The sequence below is a fragment of the Chlorocebus sabaeus genome, chromosome 17 (genome assembly GCF_047675955.1).
Source record: "Chlorocebus sabaeus isolate Y175 chromosome 17, mChlSab1.0.hap1, whole genome shotgun sequence".
In the NCBI taxonomy this organism is placed as follows: domain Eukaryota; kingdom Metazoa; phylum Chordata; class Mammalia; order Primates; family Cercopithecidae; genus Chlorocebus; species Chlorocebus sabaeus.
In genome coordinates, this window is record NC_132920.1 from 67722754 (window position 1) to 67749037 (window position 26284).

A 26284-nucleotide genomic window follows, 5' to 3' on the forward strand; every position below is an offset into this window, starting at 1 on the left:
CTAGTCAGAGTCCATCCCTTTGTTTCCTGTTTTAGTTAATATATAATCTATAGAAACAATGCTTATCACTGGCTTGCTGTCAATAAATATGTGATAAAACTTGGTTTGCAGCTCTCATCTCAGAAGGCTGTCAACCCCATGATTCCCACTCCACACTCTATATTTCTGTGTGTGTGTCTTTAATTCCTCTAGTGCCACTGGGTTAGGGTCTGCGTGACCAAGCTGGTCTCGGCAAGCAGTTTCTAATAGTTGTTTTAATTTTTGTGGGGTCAGTAGTAACATTACCTTTGTCTTCTCTAATTGTTTTTCTTTTTTCTTCTCTTTTCTTCATTAGTCTAGCTAGTGGTCTTTTTTATTATTAAAAAAAAAAAAAAAACCAAACAGCTATTGGATTCATTGCTCTTTTGAATGGTTTTTTGTATCTCAAGTTCCTTAGTTCAGCTCTGGCTTGTTATCTTTTGTCTTCTGCTAGCTTTGGGCTTGATTTGTTCTTGCTTCTCTAATTCTTTCAATTTGAAGTTAGGTTGTTAATTTGAGATCCTTCTAACTTTTTAATGTGATCATTTATTACTGTGAGTTTTCCCTTTAACACTGCCTTAGCTGTGTCCTAGAGATTCTGGTATGCCATATCTTTGTTTTTATTAATTTCAAATAACTTACTGATTTCTGACTTAATTTCATTATTTACCCAAAAGTCATTTAGGACTTTGTTGTTTAAGTTTCATGTAATTGCATGGTTTTGAGCAATTTTTTTTTTTTTTTTTTTTTTTTTTTGAGACTGAGTCTGACTCCGTCACCCAGGCGCTGGAGTTCAGTGATGCAATCTTGGCTCACTGCAAGCTCTGCCTCCCAGGTTCACGCCATTCTCCTGCCTCAGCCTCCTGAGTAGCTGCGACTACAGGTGCCCTCCACCACACCTGGCTAGTTTTTTCTATTTTTTAGCCAGGATGGTCTCAATCTCCTGACCTCATGATTGACCCACCTTGGCCTCCCAAAGTGCTGGGATTATAGGCATGAGCCACCAAGCCCAGCTGGTTTTGAGCAATTTTCTTAATCTTGACTTCCATTTTTATTATCCTGTGGTTAGAGAGTGTGTTTGGTATGATTTTGGTTCTTTTACATTTGTTGAGGATTGTTTTATGTCCAATCGTGTGCTCAATTTTAGAGTATATACCATGTGATGATGAGAAGAATGTATATTCTGTTGCTTTTGGGTGAAGAGTTCTGAAAAGCTCTACCAGATCCATTTGGTCTAACATTGAGTATAGGTCCTGAATATTTTTGTTAATTTTCTTCCTCTATGATAGCAGCCAGGAAGAAAATGATTCCCTGAACAGACCAATAATGAGCTCTGAAATAGAATCAGTAATAAATAGCTAACAAACAAACAAACAAGCTCAGGACATCATGGATTCACAGTTGAATTCTATCAGATGTACAAAAATGAGCTGATACCCTTCGTACTGAAACTATTGAAAAGCAAAACAAATAAACAAAAATGAGCAGGAGAGACTCCTCTTCACATTATTCTTGATATCATCATCTTACCAAAACCTGTCAGGGACACACACAAAAAAGAAAACTTTAGGCTAATATCCTTGATAAACACTGATGCAAAAATCCTCAACAAAATACTTGCAAACTGTATCCAGCAGCATATTAAAAAGCTAATCCACCATGATCAAGCAGACTTCTTCTCTGGATGCAAAGTTGATTCAACATTCACAAATCAATAAATGTGATACATCACATAAAGAGAACTAAAGACAAAAACCAGAAGATTATCTCAATAGACACAGAAAGTCTTTTCATAAAATTCAACACCCTTTCATGTTAAAAGCTCTCAATAAACTAGGTATTGACGGAACATACCTCAAAATAATAAGTCATCTAACAATTCCATAGCTAATATTATACTGAATGAGCAAAAGCTAAAAACATTCCCCTTGAAAAATAGCACAAGACAAGCATCCTCTCTATTACCATTTCTATACAACATAGTATTAGAAGTTCTAGTCAGGGCAATCAAGCAAGAGAAAGGAAGAAAGGGCATCCAATTAAGAAGAGAGGAAGTCCAACAACCTCTGTTTGCAGAGAACATGACTCTATATATAGAAAACCCTATAGTCTTGTCCCAAAAACTCTTCCAGCTGATAAACAACTTCAGCCAAGCTGTCGAATACAAAATCAATGTAGAAAATTATTAGGATTCATATACACCAACAGCAGCCAAATCAAGAGCCAAATCAAAAAGTCAATCCCATTTACGATTGCCACAAAAGAATAAAATACCTAGAAATACAGCTAACTAGGGAGGTAAAAGATCTCTACAATAAGAAGTACAAACCACTCTTTCAATAAATCAGAAAAGACACAAACAAATGGAAAACCATTCCATGCACATGGATAGGAAGAATCAATATTGTGAAAATGGCTATACTGCCAAAAGCAATTTATAGATTAAATGCTATGCCTATCAAACTACTAATGACATTCTTCACAGAACTAGAAAAAAAAATTATTTTAAAATTCACGTAGAAGCAGAAAAAGAGCCCAAATAGCCAAGGCAATCCTAAACAAAAAGAACAAAGATGGAGGCATCACATCATCCAGCTTCAAACTCGATGTACTACAAGGCTACAACAATCAAAACAGTATGAAACTGGTACAAAAACAGATATTGACCATATGGAACAGAATAGAGAGCCCAGAAACAAGGCTGCATATCTATGATCATCTGAACTTTGTCAAAGCTGACAAAAACAAGCAATGGGGAAAAAACTCCCTATTCAATAAATGTTGCTGTGATAACTGGCAAGCCATATGCAGAGGATTTTTACTAGACTCCTTCCTTATACCATATAAAAAATATTCAAAATGGAGTAAAGATTTAACTGCGAATCCCAAAACTACAGAAATTCTGGAAGACAACCTAAGCAACGCCATTCTGGGCATAGGAGTGGGCAAAAATTTTATGACAAAGACACCAAACACAATTGTAACAAAAGCAAAAACTGACAAGTGGGAGCTTTGGCACAGCGGAAGAAACGATCAGACAACCTGCAAGGTGGGAACGCATTTTTGTAATCTATGCTTCTGACGAAGGTCTAATATCCAGCATCTATAAAAAACTAAACAAATTTACAAGAGAAAATAAACAACCGCATTTAAAAATGGGCAAAGCACATGGACAGACACTTTCCAAAAGAAGACATACGGGTGGCCAAGAAGCATATGATAAAAAGCTCTATAAAACTAATCATTACAGAAATGCAAATCAAAACTACAATGAGAGAACATTTAATGCCAGTCAGAATGGCTATTATTAAAAAGTAAAAAACAAAAACCAAAAACCAGGTACTGGCAAGGATGTGGAGAAAAAGGAACTCTTTTACACTGTTGTAGTAAAAATTAGTTCAGCCATTGTGGAAGGCAGTGTGGTGATTTCTTAAAGACCTAGAGGCAGAAATACCATTTGACCCAGCAATGCTATTACTGGATATATAGCCAAAGGACTATAAATCATTCTATTATAAACACACATGCAAACATATGTTCATTGCAGCACTATTCACAATAGCAAAGACATGGAATCAACCTAAATGTCCATCAATGACAGTTTGGATAAAGAAAATGTGGTACATCTACACCATGAAATACTACGTAGTCACAAAAAAGGACAAGATCTTATGTTTAGCAGCAACATGAATGGAGCTAGAAGTTATAATCCTTAGGAAACTAAAGCAGGAACAGGAAACCAAATGCCACATGAACTCACTTATAGGTAGAAGCTAAATAATAAAAACTTACGAACACAAAGAAGAAAACAACAGACACTGGGGTCTAGTTGAGGGGGAAGGGTGGGAAGAGAGGCAGGAGCAGAAAAGATAACTATTGAGTATTAGGGTTAATACATGAGCAATGAAATAATACATACAACAAATTCCCATGACACGTGTTTACCTATGTCACAAATCTTCATATGTACCCTCAAACCTACAATAAAAGGTTTGTAAAAAACTATCCTTTAAATTTACTCGTATGAAAATAAATGCTATCTGTGTAAAATGGAGTTCAGTTTCATAAATAAGTGGGAAATAACAGGCCAGGAGGATCACTCATATTTCATTTTAATAAAAAGTGATTCATGCTGGATATAGTGGCTCACATCCGTAATCCCAATACTTTGGAATGCCAAGGTGGGAGGATCGCCTGAGACCAGCCTGGGCAGCAAAGCAAGACCTCATATCAACAACAATAAAAAAAATCTTAAAAACAAGACTAATAATTATACAATAGCATTTTGAGCTTGAAAAATATATTTCATCTTTATAATTTCAAAAGCCACAGAATGTAATATATAGTATATTCACTAGGTCTAAGTCTTAAAAGAAACCAATGTTCTTATAATTAAATTTTTTAACAAGAATACTACAGAAACATATTTTCTTTCTATAGTTCAGCAATCTCAAAATTTAGTACTTTTAATGCAGTAGTGCCCATCTACAAAAGACTAATGAGTCATTTTTTAATGAATATTTCTCAAACTGAGATTCTTATTTCTCTACAAACTAGCTGTGATTAAAAATATAATAATAAGCCAAATCTTAGGTGCCCACTACAGGGCAAAATTATTTCATTATGTTAATTATTTAGTGTCACATTATTATTGGTGTCCTGAAAGCAAGCAAAATACACACACACACACATGCACACACACACACACAATAGAATATGTATATGTATACTTTGAAACTCAGATTTCTGAGAGCCTACAATGGCAAATAGAACAGAAAAAATTTTTAGTGGAAATATTTATATAAGTTGATAAAGCCTGTAAGATTATCACATTAATAAAACATCACCCCTGTTAATTTGTACAGATCAATGGGAAACTAATATATACTTGCTGTTTTCAAGTAATCACTTGAAATTCATATGAATTTTTGAATTGATAATGCTAGTAAACAATTATTATAGAATTAAATACTCAGAAATTTATTCAAACCTATTATTATTATTATTATTATTATTTTTTTTTTTTTTGAGACGGAGTCTCGCTCTGTCGCCCAGGTTGGAGTGCAGTGGCCGGATCTCAGCTCACTGCAAGCTCTGCCTCCCGGGTTCCCACCATTCTCCTGCCTCAGCCTCCCGAGTAGCTGGGACTACAGGCGCCCACCACCTCGCCCGGCTAGTTTTCTGTATTTTTTTAGTGGAGACGGGGTTTCGCTGTGTTAGCCAGGATGGTCTCGATCTCTTGACCTTGTGATCCGCCCGTCTCGGCCTCCCAAAGTGCTGGGATTACAGGCTTGAGCCACGGCGCCCGGCCTCAAACCTATTATTAACCTCCATCATCTCATGAAGTCTTCAAGACTACAACTAGCAAAGTAGGCACCTCAAGTACAGAAGGTCAAAGTTGGAAATTTTTACATTTTATTCTGTCAATATCATTTTTCTAATCTGGGATCTATGAATAGGTTTAGGTAATCTGTGAAGTTGAATGAGGAACATGATAAATATATATTTTCCACTTACCTCCAATGGACATTTTACATTACATTCCATTTTGATAGCAGGTAACAAACCATAGTAATGCTTGTTGTACCTAAGATATGAGGTTTGATCACTCCCTTTAAAGTTGTTATAGATATCTCAAAACATCTTTTATGCTAATTGATAGACAAATTATAAGATATTTTTATTTTATATTTTAGTAAATAAACATATATTGCTCTACATCAAATATTTTATTTTAAAAATTTCCCAATGACATTTTAATATAATTGACATTCATTATAATTGTATGCATTTCTTATACGCATTTAAGCTCTTATTCTAAGTAGAGATCCATGGGTGTCAACAATGGATGTAGACTTCCATCGTGGTTCATGGCAAAAAAGAAATTCTGTTAGGTCAAGTGGATTGAGAACGCTCTTTAGATCATCTCCATTCTTACTGATTTTCTGCCTGCATGATACATCAATTAATGAACAAGGGACAAAGTTTCCAATGATAATTGTAAAGTTGTCTATATCTGTTTGCAGTTCTAACATTTTGACTTACGTATTTTAATGATCTGCTGTTACGTGCATACCTTTTTAAGGTTCTTATCTCTTCCTGGAAATCTGTGCCCTTTATCATTATATAATATTCCCCTTTATCCCTAATAATCTTCCTTGTTTCCAAGTCAGTTTTTCCTGAACTTAATGTAACTTTCCCTGTTTTCTTTGGTTAATGTTGGTATAATATATCTTTCTCCATTTCTTTACTCTTAACCCATCTAAGTCTTTATATGTAAAGTGATTTTCTTGTAGGAAGGATATAGTTGTGGGGTTTTTTTTAAATCCAATTTGATAATTTGTATCATTTGACTGTTACTTTTATACCATGCAAATCTACAGTGATTATTGATATACTATGATTGAAATTGACCACATTGCTAATGTTTATTTTTCTTTTAATTGCTTTCATTTCTTTTTAAAATTTATTTTTACTGATCTTTATTGAGCATTGTTTATAAATCTACACTGTTTTAACATGTATATTGTCAATCCAAGGGTAACCAACACAAATTTTTTTAGGAAATACAAATGAGATATTCACAGAGGAGATTACATAAATATATCTTCAAATAATATTATACTTCTTCATATGTAGGGCAGGTGTTGTTTTACAGAATGATCCTAATTCTCTGATGTTTCATATCGTTGTCATTCATTTCACTTTTATATATGCTACAAACATCCAATTTACATTATCACAATTATTTAAGTTAATTTTAGAGCAATTAAGTGTAAGTCCATGTATTTTACTTGACTTATTCTTTTTCTGATGTTCTTTATATGTATTCAAGTTTTTAACGTACATCAATTTTCTTCTCTCTCAAAAACTGTCAACATATTTTGTGGAGTAGGTCTACTGGCAATAAAATTCTTCAGTTTTTATTGTATGAAAAATGTTTATGTTTATTTTCCTTTTTAAAAACATAGTTAATTTTTAAAAGTTTCATATTTATTAAAAAATACAAGATAGTACAGAAAAGTCCCATTTTATGAATATTTTACATTAGTATGATACATTTTGTTACAATTAACAAACCAATATGTTTATTTTATTATTAACTAAAAAAAAATACAGTTTATTCAGATTTTCTTGATTTTTATCTAATGTCCTTTTCTGTTTCAGGTTCCCATAAAGAACCATATTACTTTTAGTTATCCCATCTTCTGAGGTTCCTTTTGGTTGTGACAGCTTCTCAGACTTTCCTTATTTTCAACGACCTTGACAGTTTTTAGAAGTACTGATTAGGTATTTCAAGGATGCTCCTTGTTGGAATGTATCTGATTTTTTTTCATGACTAGGCTGGAATTGTGGGTATTTAAGAGGAAAGCCACAAATATAAAGCAACATTTTTATTACATAGTACTAAGGGTACATACTAGCAGCATAATTTGTGACTGTTACTTATCTTGATCACTATGCTAAGATAGTTATTCTCAGGTTTCTCCACTGAAGTTTCCCTTGTTTTCCCTTTTCCACATCATATTCTCAAGAGGAATGTAGTAATGCACAGTCAGCATTTATGAAGTTTTGATATATGCCTCCTTTCTTTGCAAGGCATATCTATAAATTACTTGGCATTCTTCTGCATGAGAGATTTGTCTCTGCTCTTCCGATTGTTATTTATATTTTCATATATATTGTATGGACTCATGATTATTCAATTTACAGTTTCTATTATAATCTAATACTACTTTGTTTTGTTACTAAATCATTTCAGCTTTGGAATGTGGATCTTTTTCTGTTGGTTCCTGTGTCCTCTTCTTTGACATATACAAATCAATGTTCCCTTTTTTTTTGTTTGTGTGCTTCCTTACTTTTTGGCATGATGGTTTAGGCTCATCTTGTATATTCTGCCCCAATCCTAGCAGTAGCCATTTCTCTAAGAAGCCTCAATTTCTTTTCTTTTCTCCTTTGCTTTTTTCCTTTCCTTTCCTTTCCTTTCCTTTCCTTTCCTTTCTTCTCTTCCTTTTTTAAAGAATGATATTAGAAACTAAGATTGTGATGTACTCACCGCTACTGGAGTATCAGAGCTTCCAGGCCTTCTCAGCTAACAGCAAGGAAATATACATATTTTTGCTAACCTATTTTTATATACACATATCTAATTTTCCTAAGTAGACATCTGCATTTATATGATATTAAATGTTTATTAGTACTAACGTCTCCCACTCTAATCCATTACCATATACACCATTTTGGCCTCCCTTTGCTAATACGTAAATTCCTACTCAGGTAGTAAAAAACCTGGCTCCCACTGTTTGTCATCAATTTATGTCATTGTTTATTTTCGGTATATATGTATAATTGTACCAGAATTGTTCATCGTTACCTTCATGGGAAACAAGTTATTCAGCTCTATCAAGTTATTCAGCTCTATCATATCACACCAAAGGTGCATGTTATCAACAGTACTTACATTTGTGTAACAAGAAGATTCCTTGTGCGCTGTTCATTTTTTTTTTCATCTTATAGATTACTCGTTTCAAAAATTACTTAAGTCAGCATTTTTTCTTCTTGACCTTACACAAAAATTATTTCATACGTTTGTAATACTTAATTTTTCTTCTCACAGTCTTCATTCCTTTCTGGGAATCCTCAAACCTCCCCAATATTTTTTTTTTTCTAATTTGCATACATTAAATTTCCTTCTTTAAGCTTTCTACTAGTTTTGAAAACTGCATAAGATAATGTATTCAACAAAATATCACACAGAATAACTTTGGTACCCTAAAAATACTCTGTGCTTTACTATTTAATTATCATGCTCTGTACCTACCAGAGCTTTTGGGAATCAATGACTTTTTATTGTCTCTATAGTTTTGTTTTTTCCAGAACGTCATATTATTGAAATCGTATCTTCTTTTTTCTTTTCTTTTTCTTTTCCTTTTTTTCTTCTTTTTTTTTTTTTTTTTTTTTTTTTTTTTTGTGACAGAGTTTTGCTCTTGTTGCCAAGGTTGGAGTGTAATGGCACTATCTTGGCTCACCGCAACCTCAGCCTCCCAGGTTCAAGCAATTCTCCTGCCTCAGCCTCCCAAGTAGCTGGGATTATAGGCATGTGCCACCATGCCTGGCTAATTTTGTATTTTTAGTAGAGACAGGGTTTCACCATGTTGGCCAGGCTAATCTGAAACTCGGACCTTAGGTAATCCCCCACCTTGGCCTCCCAAAGTGCTGGGATTACAGGCATGAGCCACCACCCCGGCCTCCTTTTTTCTTAATTAACTAAAGACTACCATAAAGTTAGATTTCCTTAGTTTTTACCGAATGTCTGTTTTCTGTCTGAGGAGCCCATTCAAAACATTACCTTACATTAAATTGTCATTTCTCTTTATGAATCTCTTTGTGGTGACAGTTTGTCAGAATTTTCTTCCTTTTGGTGACCTTGACAATTTTGAATAATACTCATCAAATTATTTGCAGGTTGCCCCAATACTGGATTTTTTCTCTATTTTTTTTTTTTTCCTCATCATTACACTGACTTCATGGGATTTTGAGAAGAAGTCCACATATCTAAAGTGTAATTTTCATCACATGTATGTAAATCAAATGTATATACTATCAATTATTTATGACTATTGATATTGACAGTGGTTACCTGGCTGAAGTAGTATCTGTCAGATTTCTCCACTACAATGCTATATGTATTTTCCCCGTTCTATTCTGTACCTTTAAAAGGGGGCCAGTGTCTGCAGTTCACACTTAAGGAGTGGAGAGTTATACTCGTCTCTAGGGTGTCTGTAGATAAATTATTTGGCTTTCCTCTTCATGGGAGATTTGTCTCTTTTCGTGACTTACTAATTTGCTCAATTATGTATTTATATCAGTATAGATGCACAGGTATTTATTTAATCCTCTATGTTATAATCCAGCACTACTTCATTTTTTGCTAAAATTGTTCCCGCTTTGGCTAGTAGAATTTCTTTCCCTTGGCTGCTGTGTCGCGCTTTGATATATTTCCAACTGTCATTTCTTTTCTTTTCTTTCTTTTTCTTTTTTTAGCATTTTATTACTTTCTGGCATTATAAGATACTCCAGACTCATCTTATATATTTCCTGCCATAGTCCTAAAATCAACCATTTCTCCAAGAAGCTCCACTTACATTTATTGTAGAAACCAAGATGCGGGAATAGATGTGCATATTGCTACTTGTGTATTTCTTCAGATGCTATAAGGTGACAAAGCAAAAAAAATATGTGTATATACACTAACATATGTATAGATATATTTTATAAATACTTCTATATGTAACTATTCATATATACATAAAGTTAAATAAATTCCCAATGAGATATGCAACTTTAATCCATATTACCAAATGTATCATCCTACTTTCTACCTCTTGTGTATCTACAAAATCCTACTCCAACCATGAGAACCTGACTCATAGTGTAAGCCAACTTTTTTTCTTAACTGTTCAATTCCAGTATACATCTATAGCAGTATCAGAAATGTTAACTCATATTTCTACTGAAAACAACTTTATCAAATAAATTCCTTATGGGCATTTAATTTTGCCTTTAACCTTAGAGACTCCATTCATTTCTGAAAATCCTTACATCAGCACTATTTTCCCAACCCCTTTAATGGGGTTGTTTCCTATATTTGTAATAAAACTAAATCATCTCATCACAGTCTACATTGTTTTCTGTTATCTCATGACTTTCTTTTTTGTTTGTTTTTTGTTTTTGAAATGGAGTCTCACTCTGTTGCCCAGGCTGAAGTGCAGTGGTGCAATCTCAGCTCACTACAACCTCCACCTCCCAGGTTCAAGCGATTCTCCTGCCTCAGCCTCCCAAATATCTGGGATTACAGGCAGGCACCACCACGCCCAGCTAATTTTTATATTTTTAGTAGAGACGGGGTTTCACTATGTTGGCCAGGCTGGTCTCCAACTCCTGACGTCATGGTACGCCTACCTCGGCCTCCCAAAGTGCTGGGATTACAGGCATGAGCCATCACACCAGGCCTATCCCATGATTTTCTATGTAATTTTTAAGAATTTGTTTTCGTTAAGGTTCTCTCTTATTTTCTATATTTCTACAGTTCTTGACAAATGCATAATGTCAAATATCCTTATTTACAGTATCATATGAAATAGTTGTACTCTTTAAACATTTCCTGTGCTTCACTTATTCTCAGCCTCTAGTAATTATTTGATCTTTTATTATCCCATTAGTTTTGCCTTTTCTAGAACATAATATGGATTGAATCATATAGCACATAGCCTTGTCAGCTGGCTAATATACATTTAAGATTTTTCCTGTTATGTTTTGGTTTGATAGCACAGATTATTGATGCAATGAAATATTTTTCAACAATCTGAGTATCAAGTCAAACAATAACCTGGAAAAAACTTAAAAGCATATTAGCCAGCTGACAAGGATGCATGCTATATGATTCTATCTATATTATTTTCCAGTTTATTTATCTATTCACCTATTGAAGGACTTCTGGATATATTCCCGGTTTTTGGTAATTATTCATAACACTATTACAAACTTCTACCTGTAAGTTTTAGTGTTAACATAGATTTTAAACCACTGTGTAAGAACCTCAGGGCCTGGTTGTCAAATTGTATGGTGACATGTTTAGCTTTGTTGGGGCTGCCATATTGTCTCTGACAGAGGTTATAGTATTTTATTAACACACACCAATCAGCAATGAGTGAGAGCTCCTTTAGAAGTTCCAATTATCCCTGCACTATTTGAGGAAAGGCCAGCATTTCTCCATTGAGTTGCCTTTGCTTCTTTGTCAAAGATCACTTGACTGTATTAGTATGGTTCTATTTCTGAGCTTTGTACTCTGTTCCTTGGGCCTATTATTTCATTAATACAATGACTCCTTAGCTACTGTAGCTTTATGGTAAATCTTTAAGTTGAATAGTGTCAGTCTTCTAACTTTGCTCTTCTTAATATTGTGTTGACTACTCTAGATCTTTTGCGCTTACACATAAGCTTTATAATAAATTTGTTGATAATGAAAATTAGTTTGCTGAAATTCTTATTGGGATTAAGTTGAAGTTATAGATAAATTTGGAAAGAAATGGCATTTTAAGAATATTGAGCCTTCCAATATATGAACACATGATCTTTTCATTTACTTAGGTAGTCATCAATTACTTTTAAAAGAGCTTTGTAGTTTTCCATGTCAAGTTTCTGTGCATATTTGGCTACACTTGTACATATTTTAGAGTCATTATAAATAACAATATGTTATTAATTTAAATTGCTTATTGCTGGTATATGGGAATGAAATTTACTCTATATATTAATCTTGTATCCTGTGTAAACTTGCAATAATCATTTATTTCCAGAACTTTTGTCAAATTTCTGGGATTTTCTACATAAACACGTAGGTCATCTGCATGCAAAGATAGCTTTATTTAGTTTTTCCAATATGTATATTTCATTTTTGTCTCACTGTATTAGCTAGGATTTATAGTATATTGTTGAGTAGGGAATGATGTGAGAGAATTTTGAATATAATTTCATCTTATTGTGGTAAGAACCCAACATGAGACCTGCCTTTTTAAAACACTTTAAATGTACGATACAATATTGTTGACTATAGGTACAATGTTATATAACATATCTCTAGAAATCATTCTTTTTGCTTAACTAAAAGATTTTGCCCATTGATTGATTAGTAACTCCCCATTTCCTCTATTCCCAGGCCCTATCAACTACCATTCCACTCTGATTCTATGAATTTGACTATTTTAGATACCTCATATAAGTGAAATCATGCAGTATTTATCTTTCTGTGACTAGCTTATTTCCCTTACTATCTTTTTACTTTAATTTCATTTTACTATGGCATCAAGGCATCAATGCTGTCATTTATTGCAAAATTTCCTTCTTGCTAAAGGCTAAATAATATCCTATTGTGTGTATATACCATATTTTCTTTATCCAGTCATCTGTCAAAGGACATATAAATTGTGTCCATATCTTGGCTATTTGTGAGAAAAAAAATTGCCAGATAATTTGTGAGAAAAAGAAATAAAATACCCCCATATCAGAAAGAAGAAGTAGAATCGTTTCTGTCTACAGGTAGCATGATCTCATATAATGAAATTTTAAAGACTCCACTAAAAAATATTTGAACAAATGAATTTAGTAAAGTTGCAGGACACAAAATGAAAACACACAAAATAATTGTGTTTCTATATATTAACAGTAAACTATTTTAAAATAAAATTAGAAAATCAATTTCATTAACAAAAAATAAATTAATTGGGAATAAACTACAGAGATGAAGGACTTACATATTAAAAACTATGAAACACCAATAAAATAAATTTTTTTTTTTTTTTTTTTTTTTTTTTTGAGACGGAGTCTCACTCTGTCGCCCAGGCTGGAGTGCAGTGGCCAGATCTCAGCTCACTCTAAGCTCCGCCTCCCCGTTTTATGCCATTCCCCTGCCTCAGCCTCCCAAGTAGCTGGGACTACAGGTGCCCGCCACCACCCCCTGCTAGTTTTTTGTATTTTTTAGTAGAGACGGGGTTTCACTCTGTTAGCCAGGATGGTCTCGATCTCCTGACCTCGTGATCCACCCGTCTCGGCCTCCCAAAGTGCTGGGATTACAGGCTTGAGCCACTGCACCCAGCCTAAAATAAATTTTAAGAGACACAAGAAAATGAAAAAACATTTTGTGTTCACAGATTTTAAAACTAATATTTTTAAAATGTGCATACTTTACAAAGCAATCCACAATGCTGGATTTTCAAAGCAATCCACAATGTTGTCACCACCAAAACTTCAATGGTATTTTTTACAGAAAAAAAAGAAGAAGAAATACAACTACAAAAGTCATAAATAGCCAAATCAATTCAGAGAAAGAAAAACAAAACTGTGGTTATCTCACATCCTGATTTCAAAACATAATACAAAGCTATAGAAATAAACATGGTGAGGCAATATTTGCTTTGCTCTCAATAGTAGAGGAAAGCATCTAGTTTATCACCATTAAATGTAATATTTGCTACTGATTTTTTGTAAGTGTTCTTAATCAAGTTGGGGACGTTCTCCTATATTGTCAGTTTGCTAAGTATAATTATCATAACTAGAAATTATATTTTGTCAAAACTTTTCCTGCATCAATTGATACGATAGTATAATTTTTCTTCTTTAGTCTGCTGATTTGGTGAATTACATTAAATGATTTGTGAATATTGAAACAGTCTTGCATACCTGAAATAAATCCCACTTGATTGTGAAATATAATTATTTTGATATATTGTTGGATCCAATAAGTTAGGATCTTTTGAGAAGTTTTGCATCTAGGTTCATGAGAGATACTGGTTTGTACTTTCCCTTTCCTGTAATGTTTTTGTTTAGTTTTGACATTAGGATAATTTTTGCCTCATAGAATGAGTGGAAAGTCTTCATTCTACTTGTCGTTTCTGGGAGAGTTTGTGGAGAACTAGTATCTTTTATTCTTAAAATATTTGGTAAAAGTCACCCCTTAAAATCATTTGTTCCTGATGCATTCTTTTCAGAAAGATTATTAACTTTGGTTTAATTTATTTGATAGATATTGGTGTTTTCAGATTATATATTTCTCCTACATGAGTTTGGAAGATTTCTGTTATTCAATGAGTTAATCAATTTCATCAAAGTTTTAAAACTGTGGTGTCCATGGAATTAACAGTGATGGCCTCATGGAATCGACAGTGATGCCCTCTTTTTAATTTCTCTTTTTTGTTTTTTGAGACAGAGTCGTGCCCTGTTGCCTAGGCTGGAGGGCAGTGTCATGATCTTGGCTCACTGAAACCTTCGCCGTCTGACTCAAGTGCTTCTCGCACCTTAGTCTACCAAGTAGCTGGGACTACAGGCACACACCAGCATGCTCAGCTAATTTTTGTGGTTTTTTTTTTTGTAGAGACGGTCTTTGGCCATGTTGCCCGGGTTTGTCTCCCAACTCCTGACCTCAAGCAATCCGCCTGCCTGGGCCACTCAAAGTGCTGAGATTATAGGCGTGAGCCACCACCCTCTGCCCTCTTTTTCATTTCTGATATCAGCAAACTGTATCTTTTCTCTTTTTTTCCCCTGGTTAAATTGATCAAAAGTATATAAATCTTATCAGTTTACCAATTTATTAATTATATTGAACTTTTCTAAGAAACAGCATTTGGTGCTTCTCTTAAATTCATGTTTTGTTTTGTTTTGTTTTGTTTTGTTTCAGATATGTAGATCAGGGTTTGTATTAGGACCCTAATTCTCTGATGGTCTGAGAAAAGCTGTCAATTTTCAGATTGTTCAGTTTTTCTCTTCTTACAATGTTCAGCATGAAATTTTCAAGCTTTTTACAAATCAAAATTGAAACTAAGTCTATGTCTGAATTTAAATATGTATATGTATACATATATGTATCTTAAAATATTTTTCTTGTGCGCTTGTTACTTTTCAAAATAACATTCTGTTCTCATTTATGATTTCAATTCCTCCTTGTGGACTTTTTGAATGACTATCTTTAAAAACGTCTATTCTATTTCTGAAATTATCTTTGTTTATTTTGATCACGTATTTTATTTTTTGAACCTTTGTTATCCTTTTTTAAAATTTTGTACCTTTTTTTAAATTCTGCTGATCCAGAATGGGCCATTCATATTTAACAATGATGCCTGCAACTATGGGAGAGAAACTCCATATGTGGGCAGGATCTGTTCAATGTTGTTCTTTATTTTCTGTGCTGGATCTTAGGATTGGTTGCTTTGTTGGGCAGAAATTCACTCCTCTAAGGTACATTTGACATTTTTAAGAAAAAGTGTTGACTCATAATTTCTTGACATTCTGAATATAAAGTAAGATAGATAAATTGGTGGTTTAAATGCTTTGCATAACTTCAATTAATTTCCCTGGCTTTCAACCTCATGACTTGCCTGTAACATTCCTGGTATTTCCAAATCCAAAGCTTCCCAAGCATATTTGGGCAGGATTACTGAGTATTCTAACCTGCAGCTTCTGCCAACTTATTTTATCAGTTGGCATTCCTCTCTCTTCATTTAGTGTTCTCACAATCTGTTGAAATCTCTTCTGATTTTTTTTTTCCTTTCCAATTCTTTTTACTATTTTAAGCCCATGTACTTTCTCTTTCTGTAATATCATTTAACCATATTTAGGAACAAGATAAAAGAGAAACATGTGTATACAGCAAGCCTTATTTAATTGGAATTTCCACCTGAAGTGCTTCAAATACAATTTAATATAAATTTAGAAAGATTCTAAAGATTATCACTTATTCATAATATTGTCATATTTGACAGTTCACTAAATAGTGCAGAGAAAGCCTCAGAAGCCCAGATTATTTTCTAAGAACATTGACTTCCAAAAGGGAAGAAGTGTGGTGATTGTTACTTAATTGTTACATTTTGTGATCTACTGATTATTTTTTAAAGACAGCAATCTTTCTATTTTTTAAGTAAAAATATTTTTAAATAAAAAGTCTATTACAGCAATAATTTTATAAATGTAGACATTTTATTATGAATGCAGAAGAAAGATGTAAACTCCTAATAATGATCAAAAGAGATAGTGCCATTTCTTACATATAATCTTCTTTCTGGGTTCATACAGTTGTTGTCTGAAGTTGGGAAACAATTGCCTAGCAAAATTACTGAAAATGATCATACAACACAGTAGCCTTTAAGAAGCACTTTATAAGGCATATGTGCTCGGCTATGATGAAATTTAACCCAGCCTTTCTAATTCTCATCATTGGCTTTATTAAATAGCCCCAATAACTCCAATAATTCTGCTGACAACATTTAATCATGAAAGCCAGATCTATATGAAATATTATCACATGATTCACATTTTAATGCTGAGTAGACCACTGGAAATTACGAGTAGCACCCAGAGATAGATAACACATAATTTATGCATTTAAAAATGTTTTGTTAAGGAAAATTGACAAATAGGATCTAATTAAACTAATAGCTTCTTCACAGGAAAAGAAACTATTCATATAAACAGAGTAAACAGACAACCTACATAATGGGAGAAAAGTTTTGGATTGTATCCATCTGACAAAGGTCTAATATCCAGCACCTATAAGGAACTTAAACAAATTTACGAGAAAAAGAAACAACCCCATTAAAAAGTGGCAAAGGACATGATCAGACTCTTCTCAAAGGAAGACATACATGCAGCCAAAAAACATACAAATAAAAAAGCTCAACATCACTGATAATTAGATAAATACAAATCAAAACTACAATGAGACACCATCTCACACCCGTCAGAATGCCTATTATTAAAAAATCCAAAAACAACAGATGTTTGTGAGTTTGTAAAGAAAAAGGAATGCCTTTGCACTCTTAGTGGGAGTATAAGTAGTCCAACCATTGTGGAAGACAGTGTGGCAATTTCTTAAAAACCTAGAGGCAGAAACACCGTTTGACCCAACGATCCCATTACTGGGTACGTGCCCAAATGACTGTAAGTCTATTATAAAGATACATGCACACATATGTTCATTGCAGCACTATTCACAATAACCAAGACATGGAATCAACCTAAATGCCCATCAATGACAGACTGGATAAAGAAAATGTGGTACACATACACCATGGAATACTATGCAGCCATAAAAAGAAGTAAGATCATGTCCTTTTCAGGGCCATAGATGGAGCTGTAGGCTATTCTCCTTAGCAAACTAACACAGGGACAGAAAACCAAATTCAGGATGTTCTCACTTATAAGTTGGAGCTACATAATGAGAACATATGAACACATAGTGGGGAAAAACACACACTGGGGCCTATCGGTGGGGGGGGGGGGGGATGGGAGGAGCTAGAGGATCAGGAAAAATAGCTAATGGATGCTGGGCTTAATACCTAGATGATGGGGTGATCTGTGCAGCAAACCACCGTGGCACATGTTTATCTATGTAACAAATTTGCACATCCTACACATGTACCCCGAACTTAAAATAAAAGTTGGTTTGTAGTTCTCCTTGAAGAGGTCCTTCAAATCCCTTGTTAACTGTGTTCCTGTGTATTTTATTCTCTTTGTAGCAATTGTAAATGGGGGTTCATTCATGATTTGGCTCTCTATTATTGGTGTATAGGAATGCTTGTGTTGTTTACACATTGATTTTGTATACTGAGAGTTTGCTGAACTTTCTTCATCAGTTTAAGGAGTTCTGGTGCTGAGATGATGGGGTTTTCTAAATATAAAATCATGCCACCTGCAGAGAGAGACAATTCAACTTCCTCTCTGCCTATTTGAATATGATTTATTTATTTCTCTTGCCTGATTGCCATGGCCAGAATTTCCAATACTATGTTTAACAGGAGTGGTGACGGAGAGCATCCTTGTCATGTACCAATTTTCAAAGAGAATGCTTCCAGCTTTTGCCCAGACACCCATTCAATATGTTATTGGCTGTGGGTTTGTCATAAATAGCTCTTATTATTTTGAGATAAGTTTCATCAATACTTAGTTTATTGAGAGTTTTTAACATGAAGAGATGTTGAATTTTATCAAAGGCCTTTTCCACATTTATTGAGATAATCATGTAGTTTTTGTCTTTGGTTCTGTTTATATGATGGATTATGTTTACTGATTTGCGTATGTTGAACGAGCTTTGCATCCCATGGATTAAACTGACTCGACCATAGTGGATAAGGTTTTTTATGTTCTGCTGGATTCGGTTTCCCAGTATTTTATTGAGGATTTTTGCATCCATGTTCATCAGGGATGTTGGCCTGAAGTTTTCTTTTTTTGTTGTGTCTCTTCTCAGATTTGGAATCAGGATTATGCTGGCTAAACTAAGTTCTACACATTTTAAGGTCTCAATTTGTTCTTCAAAAGTATTTAAATGCTATAAAAATAATAGAGAATTCAGAGAGAAAATGTTTTAACAAAATGCTAATATCTTTTGCAATTGTACTTAAATGCAACAGGGATGCTATTTGAAATTAGAAAAAAAAAAAAAGCCATCAAAAAGTGGGCAAAGAATATGAACAGACACTTCTCAAAAGAAGATATTTATTTGACCAATGAACATATGAAAAAAAACTCGACATCACTGATCATCAGAGAAATGCAAATCAAAGTCACCATGAGATACCATCTCACACCAGTCAGAATGGCGATTATTAAAAAGTCAAGAAACAATATATCCTGGTGAGGCTGTGAGAAATAGGAACGCTTTACACTGTTGGTGGGAATGTAAATTAGTTCAACCACTGTGGAAAAGAATATGGTGATTCCTCAAGGATCTAGAACCAGAAGTACCATTTGACCCAGCAATCCCATTACTGGGCATATACTCAAGGATTATAAATCATTCTACTATGAAGACACATGTACATGTATGTTTATTGCAGAGCTTTTTACAATAGCAAAGTCATGGAACCAACCCAAATGCCCATCAATGATAGGCTGGATAAAAAATATGTGGTACACATATACCTTGGAATACTATGCAGCCATAAAAAGGAATGAAAACACGTCCTTTGCAGGGACGTGGATGAAGCTGGAAGCCATCATCCTCAGCAAACTAACACAGGAGCAGAAAACCAAAAACTGCATCTTCTCATTCATAACTGGGAGTCGAACAATGAGAACACATGGACACAGGGAAGGGGAACATCACACACCAGGACCTGTTGGGGGGTGGGAGTGAGGGGAGAGAACTTAGAGGACAGGTCAATAGGTGCAGCAAACCACCACGGCACACGCATAACTGTGTAAAAAACTTGCACTTTCTATACATGTGTCCTGGAACTTAAAGTAAAATTTTTAAAAAGTTGGAAATATAGAAAAAAATTAACATGTTTTGTTTTTGCCTTTTTGCTTATTATTGGTATGTTTAATCCACTGAAAAACAACCTGAAGACAAAACTATTACATAGAAGACACTTTTTAAAAACTAGGTCATTTTTTATACATTAGTCAGATTCCTGAAGTCAATATAAACAACAAAAAAATATACTTCTGGAAGGAGACTTACAAAAATGTTAATGGACAACCTTGGTATTGAAGGCATTTATTTCACTTATATATACATTTTTAAAATGAAACAGCTGCAATTTTTCATGAACCATGAATTGCAATATTTATGTAAACTAAACATTTTCAATAAATTATAGTAGTTCTGTAGGATTAGTGGTGATATCACCTTTATCATTTATTATTGTGTCTATTTGATTCTTCTTTCTTTTCTCCTTTATTAGACTAGTTAGCAGTCTATCTATTTTGTTAGTCTTTTCAAAAAACCGGCTACTGGATTCATTGATTTTTTAAGGGTTTTTGTGTCTCTCTCTTCTTCAGTTCTGCTCTGTTCTTAGTTATTTCTTGTCTTCTGCTCGCTTTTGAATTTGTTTGCTCTTGCTTCTCTGCTTCTTTTAACCGTGATGTTAAGGTGTCGATTTTAGATCTTTCCTACTTTCTCCTATAGGCATTTAGGGCTATAAATTTCCCTCTAAACATTGCTTTAGATGTGTCCCAGATATTCTGGTACGTTGTGTCTTTGTTCTCATTGGTTTCAAAGAACTTATTTATTTCTACATTAATTTCGTTATTTACCCAGTAGTCATTAAGGAGATCATTGAAAAGTCAGGAAACAATAGATATTAGAGAGGATGTGGAGAAATAGGAATGCTTTGACACTGTTGGTGGGAGTGTAAATTAGTTCACCCATTGTGGAAGACAGTGTGGCAATTCCTCAAGGATCTAGAACTAGAAATACCATTTGCCCAAGCAATCCCACTACTAGGTATATACCCAATGAAATATAAATCATTCTACTATAAAGTCACATGCACATGTATGTTTATTGCAACAGTGTTCACAATAGCAAAGACTTGGAACCAACCCATCAATGACAGACTGGATAAAGAAAATGTGGCGCATATGCACCATGGAATACTATGCATCCATAAAAAAACCCATATCATTTGCAGGGACATGGATGAAGCTGGAAACCATCATTCTCAGCAAACTAACACAGGAACAGAAAACCAAACACCGCATGTTATCACTCATACGTCGGAGTTGAACAATGAGAACATATGGACACAGGGAAGGGAACATCACACACACTGGTGCCTGTCAGGGGTTGGGGGGCTAAGGGAGGGATAGGATTAGGAAAAATATGTAATGTAGATGGCAGGTTGATGTGTGCAGCAAACCACCATGGCGTGTGTATATCTTTGTAACACAGCTGCACATTCTGCACATGTATTCCAGAATTTAAGTGTAATAATAATAATAAAAAAACTTTAAAAAATTACAGTAGAAGAGCTTACAATTTTTTCAAAGGAAATTACCTTTCCTCGTCTTTAATGTTGGCTAGTTCGCAAGCCATTCTGGTACTGAAACACTGTTGTTTTTCCCATTTACTATCTTTAGTCTCTCTCAAATTGTATCTATGTATTAGATCAGTAGACACATATTTGTTACAGACTTTTATCTTAATCTGATGACTGAATAGATTATTGTCATCATTTTGGAGACATGTTTGAAGTTTTTGTTATCTAATACAATAAAAACTAGCATAAGCCAATATCACAGGCACATAATTATAGCTTACATATAATATTGAGACTGTTTAGTTCAGTAATCCTTTGCTTGTAACTGAAAAGACACAGCTTCCTAATTCACATAAAAAGCTTTAAAATTATCTTTATGATTTTTGTAATCATGTGCTGTATTCAAACGTGAAGACATACATATTGACTTCTTTTGCTATTTTAGAGGATTTTTTATGGGGAGGTCATTTTCTTTTAGTTATAATTAATGTTTGTATTAGTCTGTTTTGACGGTGCTGACAAAGACTGGGAAGAAAAAATGTTTAATTGGACTTACAGTTCCACATGGCTCGGGAGGTGTCAGAATCATGGCAGGAGGTGAATGGCACATTTTATGTAGCAACAGAAAAAGAAAATGAAGAGGAGGCAAAAGCGGAGGCACCTGATAAACCCATCAGATCTTGTGAGACTTATTCACTATCACAAGAATAGCACCGGAAAGACAGGCCCCCATAATTCAATTACCTCGCCCTGGGTCCCTCCCGCAGTACCTGAGCATTCTGGAAGATATAATTCAAGTTGAGATTTGGGTGGGGGCACAGCCAAACCATATCAATGTTCTCTGTTTATTGACCCCTGCTATAGATCTAGTTTTGTGTTTGGTTAAAGGAAGGTCTAACGTCTCTCTAGACTATTAAAACACATATTAAACCAATTGACCATCCATAATGATTGTCCCCAATTGTGGACGCTTTAGTAACGTATTCAAAACAAATAAAGTGACTAGCAACACCTCACTTTTATGCCTAGTTTACACTTGACACTAATTTGATGCTTGAAAGCAATCGGCGAATTTTTTCAGTTGAAAACAAAAAATGGTCGAATCACAGAGATTAGTAGAATGATTATTTTCCTAGTGAATTCTTATTGGAGTCACTACAATACAGTGGACAGTATAGGATTTAGAAAATCTAAGTGTTGCTTCACACTTCCTTATTTTCAGATATATGCCTCTTAAAAACTACTATGCATTCATCTTTAATCATTTAAAGAATGTGTTAGGTAGCAATGCTCAGTGCTGAAGATACAAAGATAAGCAAAAATCTCTACTCCATAGTCTCTCGATCCTTTCACCACCTCTTGGGAGAGGGATAGATAAATACAGCATCATAACAAAACACGTGTAATATAAATGTATTACAAAGACTGTGTAAAGGCAGCATTTGTGAATATTCACCATCTGATTTCCCACCGTAGCTAGCACTTATAAAGAATTCGATAAGTAATTCTGGATAAATGAATTAGAAAATAAATCTATTTTTCAAATTTCATCAGAATGAATTAATGAGTGATAAGTTCTCCCTGAAGAAAGACAGATGATAAATCAGCTTAAACATGAATAAAATTTTAACAGATAAAGAAGGCATTCCAGGAGAAGGAACATGAAGAGAAACAACCTCATGAAGGCCTGAGGCATGAACATGTGTTGAGCATTTGGGAAAGAATAAAGTGATGTTATAAGACCCTATAATGCTCAGCAAAAGGTAGTGGCAAGAAAGCTGGGAAAAAAAGCTGGAAATACATGATAAAGAATTTTATATTTCAGTCAAAGTAGGTGTTATTTCATTGGAGCTTAAAAACCTGTCATTTTATTTTTAATTATTCTTGTTTTCACCTAAAAATGAAAACAAAATGTAAAATGCTTGCTTTGCTCATTTATAAGATGGTAACAACTACAAAATGGAACAATTCATTGAAATACATGTATAAATACCCATTAAATATAAGGGATTTAACTTAAGGCATTAAATTAAATAAGGTAGTTATATTAAGACATCTTTGATTATTGAAGAATAATATTACTGGGTGCTTAAATATATAAAGGAGGGACAAAGACTGCATAAAGATACAGCATGGGAGATGTATTGCACTATTCTATTATTATTTAATATAATGTTTTATATTTCTTATCAGATGATACAGCCAAATCTTTGCTGTTCTAAGGTCATTCTTCCATCATTTTTCTATAAAGAACTGTGAATTATTGGAAGAAGGAACAAATACAAAGAGTGTCCCTAAACAGTGCACTTTGCCAAAAATTAATTTTTTAATTAACATTTCTGATTTTTCTAATTTTCAAGTAATGGGTTTGGGAGTGAATAAAAGTCCTTGGTGGCATATAACATAATTCATATCATGTAAGGCATTGGACAGAGAGATATTCTCCTTAGGTGAAACAAATAAACGGTGAAAGCTAAATAGTTTCAAATAAATTCAAAATGTGCAGACTTAATCCGGTGGAGTTTAGTTACATACATATGGCCCTTAAGTATATAGATTAGGTTAACTTTTCAAGAAAATCACCCAGTGATATCATTTGTTGTATGTGGAGTAGATGTCTTTGTCATATAAAAATTCCAATACTAAATACTAACATTGTCCAATGTATCTATATAATATCGTGATCTTAGGATATTGCTTATGATACACAGCATTTATTCCTAAGCCAGGCATTACAGTGTAGTGCTTAAGATATTGTATTTCAGTCACCCACAACTTGATTTGCTACTTAGTCATGATGTTAATTATCTGAGCAAGTTGTGGTTAATTATTTTACTGTATCTGAGTCTCAAGTTCCTTGTCTGGAAAGTTGAGATAACAATGCCTACACAAAGAGTGTTAGATATTAAACAATATATGTACAATACTGAGAGATGATGACATATAGTAAGTGCCTAGTAAAAGTAGTTATTAAAACAATACAGTATTGGGACACTGTGGCCGAGGTGGGCCTGCAGTGATATCACGATGCTCAGGTACCAGACCCCCAGCATTGGCCCCAGGTCTCACAGGACTGAGCAAGGGTGGGCATTAGTTCACCTGAGCTATCCTGTTAGACTTTGAACGAAATATCCACAAGGTGGCAGCAGCTGGGATACGGCATGAAGGAGCTTGGCATGGTGCCTTGGCTAGTTACACTTGATATTCTTCAGGAAATATGCAGAAAAGAAAAGCACACATGTAAATAGGTTGGAATCACCAATCTATTGGTAGACTACTTGTGTGACTACAAGGCAGTGAAGAATATGGAATTAATCTTGTAAAATGAAAATGACGGCTAGATTCTACAAATACTTAAGAATCTTTGCAAAATCTCAAGGGCCCATGACTGTTTCAGCAATTCTTTAATAGTGAGCATAATTATTTATCTCAGGTAAAGAAAGGCAAAGCAATAACTCCAAAAGACAATAACAAAACTTTGAAACCTGCCATTGCCAAGTACATTGTAATGAAGGCCAAACAAAAGATAGTCCTGCAGAGATGGCAAGATGAACTCAACAGAAGACAGAATAATAAAAGACTGATATTTGTTGAAAATAAGGTTCACTTAGAAGGCCCACTTTCAGACTTCTGCTACATTAATGAACACAAACCAGCTCCTGGAATCAGCTTAGTAAATGAAGCCACCTTTGATTGATCATGCACAGGTTGCTTCTTTGAAAAATGTTGTCCTGCTGAAGCTGGAGTTCTTTTGACTTATAGTAAAAACCAACAAATTAAAATTCCACCTGTTACTCAATTCTATAAATGTATCTCAAGCTGTCAATGTGGGCCTCGCTGTACCAATAGGATTGTACAAAAAGACACACAATAATTCACTTTGCATCTTTCACAGTATCAATGACCATGGCTGGGGTGTAAAAATCCATGTGAAGATTAAAAGAATGAGTTTTGTCATTGAATGTGTTGGAAAGGTAATCACAAGTGAAAAAGCTGAAATATGAGGGCAGTTGTATGACAACATAGGATCTGGACTATGCATCTGATGAACTCACGGTGGATGCAGCTCAATATGGAACTGTATCTCATTCTGTGAATCACGGTATTGACCCAAAACTTCAGGTGTTCAATGTTTTCATTGATAATTTGACACTTGCCTTCCCTAAATAGTACTGTGTTCCATGATAACTATAAATGCTGGAGAAGAGTTGATTTTTGACAATCAAACAAAAGGTTCTGGAGATATACCTTCAGAGTGTATTGACCACAGCTCAGCCAAAAAGAGGGTCAGAACTGTATGTAAATGTAGAGCTGTGACCGGCAGAAGTTACCTCAAATGAATTTTCAGGAAGTAGAAATGATGATAATTGTAGTTTGTTGTTTCTTTTTTCTAATGTTATTAGAAAAATGTTATATTTTCTTATTTCAAAAATAAGTATTTGGAAGTCTTTTTTCATATTATCAAGATTATAACTAAGTTAATTTACAATTCATGGTTCAAGGCATTTGCCAAATGCATTACTGATGCCTCTGGAGAGAGGGCCACTGGGTTGCACAGACTGATTTGAAGTCTACATATTTAGTGCTTAGAGACCAAACATGGAAAGAAAACTATTTATAGTTCAGCATATGCATACTTACTTAAGAAGTCAATGTGAATAGAGAAATGCCTTCTGTAGTATTTGAATGGTGTTAAACTGATACTGTAATAATTGCTGAGCGATCAAACATTCAACTTTCCATACCCCTTGAACTCAGAGAAAGAGAGTTAATTCAATTTGGGAAAACCTACAAGTTCTGTTATTGTTACTATACTGTCATTCCTATTTAATACTCCCTGTACTTTTTATTTGAGACAAATAGGTGATATTTAATTTTATACTCTATATTCTAATTTTTCATTAAAACATTGGCATCTCAATGACATATAAACTTAAGGTAAGACATTAAATGTAAAA

At 34.1% G+C, this 26284-nt stretch overlaps 1 pseudogene; it reads left to right on the forward strand.

Moving 5' to 3' along the window:
• Positions 1-25666, forward strand: part of LOC119620158 (histone-lysine N-methyltransferase SUV39H2-like) — a 43108-nt pseudogene extending 17442 nt beyond the window's left edge.
• Positions 25667-26284: the final 618 nt, after the last annotated feature.